The sequence below is a fragment of the Suricata suricatta genome, chromosome 10, assembly GCF_006229205.1.
Source record: "Suricata suricatta isolate VVHF042 chromosome 10, meerkat_22Aug2017_6uvM2_HiC, whole genome shotgun sequence".
Classification (NCBI taxonomy): Eukaryota; Metazoa; Chordata; class Mammalia; order Carnivora; family Herpestidae; genus Suricata; species Suricata suricatta.
In genome coordinates, this window is record NC_043709.1 from 53,960,589 (window position 1) to 53,967,263 (window position 6,675).

Here is a 6,675-nt window from a genome sequence, read left to right on the forward strand (position 1 = left end):
TTTTCAGCAGTTCATGGAGTAATCTGATTATGGACTAAAGGAAGAGAAGCAAACTTTTTGATGGCAAACTGATATGTATATTCTCAAAGGAAAACTAAGTAAGTGAATATCCAATGGACACAGTGAATTGGAAAAAGTACCTACATATAATGTGCAAGCCTGGTTCTGAATATCTGAATATCTAATAAGAAAAGATGAAAAGAAGAGCATACTAAAAAATATGGTAAGAAATCTATACATACGCCACTTTAAGAAACCACGGTCTTAATTGTTAGGGCCTCAAAACTTAATTTTTAATCATAGGTAAATAATTGTTTTATCTTTGGATGGGATGCAGATTGTTTCAAACTTTAAATAAAGATACTTCATATTTATTTTGCTCATATTTTAAATTTCTTTAATTAGTGAAACTACAGCCAGTTAAACAGTAAGTTATAAATGAGGAACCTGCTGGCATGGCTTCATTGTGTCTCAAACTGAGTACCGGCAACACTCTCCTCTCTAACCTTGAGAACTTAATGCAACTAAGCAAGTCCATATACAGAGAGAAGGACTGGACTCTCTATGCATTATACTAAATGCCTACACAAATGTTAGCAATGCCAAGGGTGAATTTGGAAAATATCACTAGGGCATGATTCCTTAAATAACTCTGGTGCTTATTTAGCTAGACCTTCAAATAAAAATGTTTCAAGTACTGGGGCGCCTGGGTGGCTCAGTTGGTTGAATGTCCAACTTGGGCTCAGGTCACGATCTTGTCATGGTTTGTGGGTTCAAGCCCTGCGTTGGATCTGGACCCTGCTTCAGATTCTGTGTCTCCCTCCCTCTCTTTGCCCCTCCCCCACTCATTCTGTCTGTCTCTCTCTCTCTCTCCCTCTCTCTCAAAAATAAATTTAAAACAATTAAAAATAAAATTAAAAATAGAATGAATGTTTAATTTTTTAAAAAATGTTTTTAGGACTAAAATATGATTTCCCATTCAAAAACAGTACAAATATGGACAAATGAGCCATTAACTCTATTGTCTTTCCCCGACCCCCGAGGAAGGAGTAAGCAGTAACCGGCTCCCCAAGCAGCTGTGGTTACTTTCCACTCTAGACTGCACTTCTCATACATAATGGCATGTTCTTCAAGATTCCTGTTAAATCCAAATTTCAATTGCAAAATCATCAATGATTGACACTTAATTGTAGTTCAAAAGAAATATAAATGAGAAAACTACCACAATAACATTTAGCTTTTAATTTTTACTTGTCTTTATCACTCGATAAAACAAGTCTTCTTGGCCTTGCATACTGGCTGGATTAAGATAACAATGGTCAGACACTCTAGAAAAAAACCAAGACTCTCAACATAAATTCTTCTAATTTATGGCTCTAGTGGCTTAAGCAATATATCTCTTTATCTTGGGAATTAAATACAGAATATGATTACTCTGCAAATGTACATTTTTAGAAACCAGCTTTGAAAACTGTAAAAAATTAGTGAGCAATGTCTTTAATTATATCTAACCTATAAAGACAGCATCACCTGCAATGTAAATGCCAGTAACTTTTTATCTTGCCATAATATAATCTCAAACATTCTGGGAACAAATTACCTAAGCCCCATAAAAAAAATCAATTTATTTTTACAGTTTTTTCAGCAAAGTACACACAGTTATAAAACATAATGATTTAAAATAAGAAAAACTGGATTATTTTTTACATTGTTATATAACATCAAATAAAAATGATATTTTAGTGATTTAAGATTGTGTTATTATCAAAATGTCAGTGTTAAGCAAACCTTAAGATTTTCCTTACTAATGAAAACTTGGCAGTCTATATAATATACCAAATTATATTTATTTTTATTATTATTATAATTATTTTAATTAATACAGCTTTCTGCCAAGAGGTTGAAGAAGGACAAGTTAGTTTTAGAAAACCATTTAAAATCTTATTTCCCTAATGCAGGCACAGAATACCTCACTAGCTTTGACTCCATACAACTCAAAAGCAAAATCTTTAGAAAAAGACTGGCCAACATTTATAGTTTTCCATTGTTCTTTCATTAAGCTTAGAATATGAAATCAGTCAATACAAATAAAAAAAAACCCCACATCTATAATCTGAAGAAAGCCTAACATGAGTACAATCTGTATAATTTAAAAGTTACCTGAATAAAGAACACAAGTTTTCCACTTTTCTCAGGGCTCAGAGTTGAGAACAGGGGCAACTAATTAACTTTTAGCCAGAAGCAAACTTGCACATTTACGTCAAGAGACTCTCGGCTTTTCCCTTCCCTCTCTTTTCTCTCAAATAGGGGAAAGGTGGCCTTCTCTTTTCTTGAAGAATTTGCTTTGACAGGCACAATTAGTTCTTACTTTTCACAGTGTAAAGTTAACTTGGCTTAAATTAGGTCCTGGGTCAAAGAAGGTAACCAAGGCTGGCAGTCTGAACTGCTAAATTTAATCTTTGATTCTTTTCTCTGAGGTGATATACCACATTTTCAAGTGTATTTACCAGGATGTGACTTCATATGATGTATAGACACTGCAAAAGTACTACAATATATAAATTAATGTGCCTGTGAATCTTCACGGAGTCTAAAACTAGATAATCCATTAAGGTATGAAAAACTAAGGCCAAGATCATGTTGAATCCCTCCAGTAATAGTTAGCTTCCTTCTGTTGCCTAATCACAAATTACACTCCTTATTTGACCAGCCATTCTATAAATGCATGCCCTCCATCAAAAAGGGTCCTCACTTAAGAGTGTGACAGTAATTCTGAGGGTGGGTCAGTGTTGCCATCTTTGTATCTGAAGAAATTATACTGACGTTTGGAGAAATGGAGAGCTATCATTTACTGGGTGTTTCCATATCCTAGGTAGTTATTTTATCAAACAATTTATATCCACAACTTCATTCTCCAAACCGCAAAATACAGACATTATGATACATATTTTGAGAACACTGAACCTCAGAGTTTTGAGCACTCATATGTAAGGCCATATGGCTGATAAATATTAGGTCCTGGGTCCCAATTCTAGTTTATCTGGACCCAAATTCGTATTCCTCTCTCCGAACAGTAGGCCATTCTTTGTGAGGTCAGTGGGTGAGAGGAATTGGATTCCCCATGTAGGAGATGCCATTACTTCGACCTAGGCACTAAGTAATAACTAGGTATAAGATATGCTTTTTTAATTATTTATTTATTTATTTATTTATTTATTTATTTATTTATTTTGAGAGAGGAAAGAGCACAAGTGGGGGAGGGGCAGAGAGAGGGAGAAAGAGAATCTCTGCACTGGAAGTGCAGAGCCCAGCACAGGGCTTGAACCCATGAACGGTGAAATAATGGCCTGAGCTAAAATCAAGAGTCAGACACTCAACTGAGTCTGAGCCACCCAGGTGTCCCCCAAGTATTTCAAAAGGCTGCATTTCTCAATACACAGCATGGTTACTGTAACCAAGTAATAGCGTAAATAATTTCTGGGCATTTCCCCTAGTTTATTTAATGATATAAAGCAAATGCCTTTACAAAAATACAACATGGTATTTTTCTGTCTCCTTTATTAAAATTTCAGTTCAAAACATAAAAGGCAGTACGCCCTGGGGTCCTGCGGATCTGTCTCCTGCTTCAACAGCGTTTGGAGGAACAGCCCCCGGGACGCCCCTTCTACGGGCCTCCGACCACCCTCCAACCAACCTTTTTTCCAGTCACAAGCTTCAGAGCCATGTTCTTCCCCACCCGCCGCCTTCGGGACCAGCCAACAGCTGATTTTGAACTTAGCTTCTCGTTACCCATCAGCCATGAGCTCCCAGATTCTTGAGAATCGCTCCACCGAGGTGGAGGCCGCCGTCAACCGCCGGGTCAACACGCACCTGCGGGCCCCCGCACCTACCTCTCCCTGGGCGTCTATTGGGCCCGTGACGCGTGGGCCACTTCTCCCGCGAGTGGCCGAGGAGAAGCGGGAGGGCGCCGCGCGGCTCCGGAAGACGCCAACTTCCGGGACGCGCCGAAGCCGGCCCGACGTGAGCAGCGTAAAGCCCTGGACGCCATGGAGGCCGCGCGCGGGTGGAGGAGAACCTGAGCCAGGCCCTTTTAGATGTGCGTGCCCCGGGTTCTGCCCGCGCTGACCCCCATCTCTGTCATTTCCTGCAGAACCGCCTCCTAGATGAGGAGGTGAAACTCACCAAGAAGATGGGCGACCACCTGACTCACCTCCGCAGGCCGTCGGCCTGGGGCTGGGCGAGGATCTGTTCCAAGGGCTCACCCTCCCGCACGACTAGAAGTCTCTGGAGCCCAGCAGCCTTTGAGCCGGGCCCTCTGGCATCCCCCAGGTGCCAGGGCTTGTGCCCTGTCTCTCCTTGCAGCCACCAGGCAGCTTTTTAACCACCCTGGGGCCCTCACCTAAGCCGTGGACCAAATGAAAATAATAAAGCTTTCTGCAACAAAAAATAAAATAAAATAAATGAATAACTAAACTAAAATAAAATTAAGAAATTTTGCCTGATACAAAATTAGACAAACACTGAGGTTGTAATATACTGATCAAGTAGTATGGATTTCACAATTATGTTGTATATCTGATAATCAAAAGCAAAGAACATCTTTGTGGAGAACAAATATCTTTGTCCCAACACAGCAAAGCGCTTAGTAGCTAGCAAATGTTCAATTATATTTATTTGGGATAAAATCGCCTAATGTAATATAGGTGATTAACCGATTAATAATAACTTCATTTGGTACTCTTGTAGATATACTTCAAAGTAGATTGTTTTTCCAAAAAGTGGAAGAATAGGGAGGCCTGGTGGCACAGTCGGTTGAGTGTGCACGACTCGATCTTGACTCAGGTCATGAGCTCATGGCTTGTGAGTTCCAGCCCCATATAGAGCTCTGCACTGACAACATGGAACCTGCTTGGATTTCTCTCCCTCTCTCTCTCTGCCCCTACCCTACTTGTGCTCTCTCTCTCAAAATAAATGAATAAACTTAAAAAAAAAAAAGTGGAAAAATAGATGGTGTTGGTGGTAAGTGGTGGGCATAGCGGCCTTCCAAAGAAGTGGAAAAATAAAATTTCAGTAAAGTCACATGCTTTTTCAACTGCTTTTATATAATGGAAATAACACAATAAGACTCAATTTTATACAAAGAAATGATTATTAACTTTGTTAAGTGTGTTATTAATTACACCAAGAATGCTACATTTAAAAAGTTCTTTTAGGTATAATTAATATTTTTCACTTAGTATTATTATAAGAAGTTCCAAAGTTAACTTAAAAAAACACAGATATATCAAAATTTGATAAGAAAAATTATGTCATCAAGAAAGTAACAACAACCTAAGGCCTACAAAAATTAGAATTGGAAGGAATGTGTACAATATATCTTGTTCTTACTTTGTATGATTTTGCTCATTGGTATCACAATAGTCAATCCTTAAAAAATTACTATGTGAAAGAACCCATGTTCTGTTAACTTTATAGAATCTGTTAGAAAAATTTAAAGAGTTCTAATTATAAATAATATATTTGCTTTCTCAATGTAGAATTTACTTTTTGTCATATATTTCTCCTCCTAAATTATTTTATCTCTTAAATATGCATATTTAGCAGGTCTATCAAAAAGCCAAAATTACCTAATTTAAATTTAGTGTTTGCTGAAGTGGAAAAAAGTGGCAAATATAACGGATTGACTTAAATATGCAATTTTGGACACCTATGTAATCACAGTAAAACATTCAACAATTTTACTCTTTCTTTTCACAAGAAATGTATCTTAGTTAAATCACAGAGAAGTCACGGTGTTATTAAAGTTGAACAATTAAGTTCTGTGGGATGTGAGATAAATAGAAACAGTAATGTTTGCTACATAAACCTTTGAGAAAAGAAAAGCCACATGCAAAACAGACTTATTCATTGGGAACCCTGGGGAAGAAAAATGGCTGAAGGTGACTAACCTTTGCCAAGGTTACAAATTCTCCAGAGCAATTTCAAAAATATGATAATGTGAGACTTTTTAAAAAAAAATTCCAGTTTCCAGAATTCTTCAGTAATGTGGGGACAGTAGAGAGAGGAAATATAGTCTCAGGGGAAAACCTTGATGAATAGCATGTGTGCTCTTGGATCAGGTTATTAATTCTGCATTTGAAACACGACAATAGGTTCTTGGCAATGAATTTGTTTATAGCATTATTCCCAAGTTCCATGCAGCATTCGTACATTTCCCTTGTGAGAGTTTGATGTTTTGTGTATTATGACTAAGGAGTGAAAACTGAATTAATGTGGAAAGCCCAAGTTTGTCATCTGAATAAAAAATGCAAGAAATTCTACAGAGGAGAAAGTTCAGGTATATACTTAGGGTGAGAAACAGCAGAGAACTAGTGATAAGGCAAAAAAAAAAAAAAAAGAAAAAGATAAATACCTCCCAAATACGATGGGAACCTTCTAATGGATTGCTTTTCTCACCTGAATAATTTTTTTTTCTTATTCTTTTCCTGGAGCAAGTGCCACAATCTGAACACTCATTTTGCACTACTGATTGTGATCCTATTCTGAATTCCATAATAATAATAGAGCTAAAAGGAGCACACAAAAGAAAACAATCCTGAGTTAATTATCCCTTACAGTTACAAGGTAAAAGGGAATCTTTTTCTTTAACCTTGATGAGCATCAAAGGGAAAAAGT

General features: G+C 37.5%; 1 pseudogene; it reads left to right on the forward strand.

Moving 5' to 3' along the window:
• Positions 1–3,588: 3,588 nt before the first annotated feature.
• LOC115304933 lies at positions 3,589–4,515 on the forward strand (annotated as a pseudogene).
• The last annotated feature ends 2,160 nt before the right edge of the window (positions 4,516–6,675 follow it).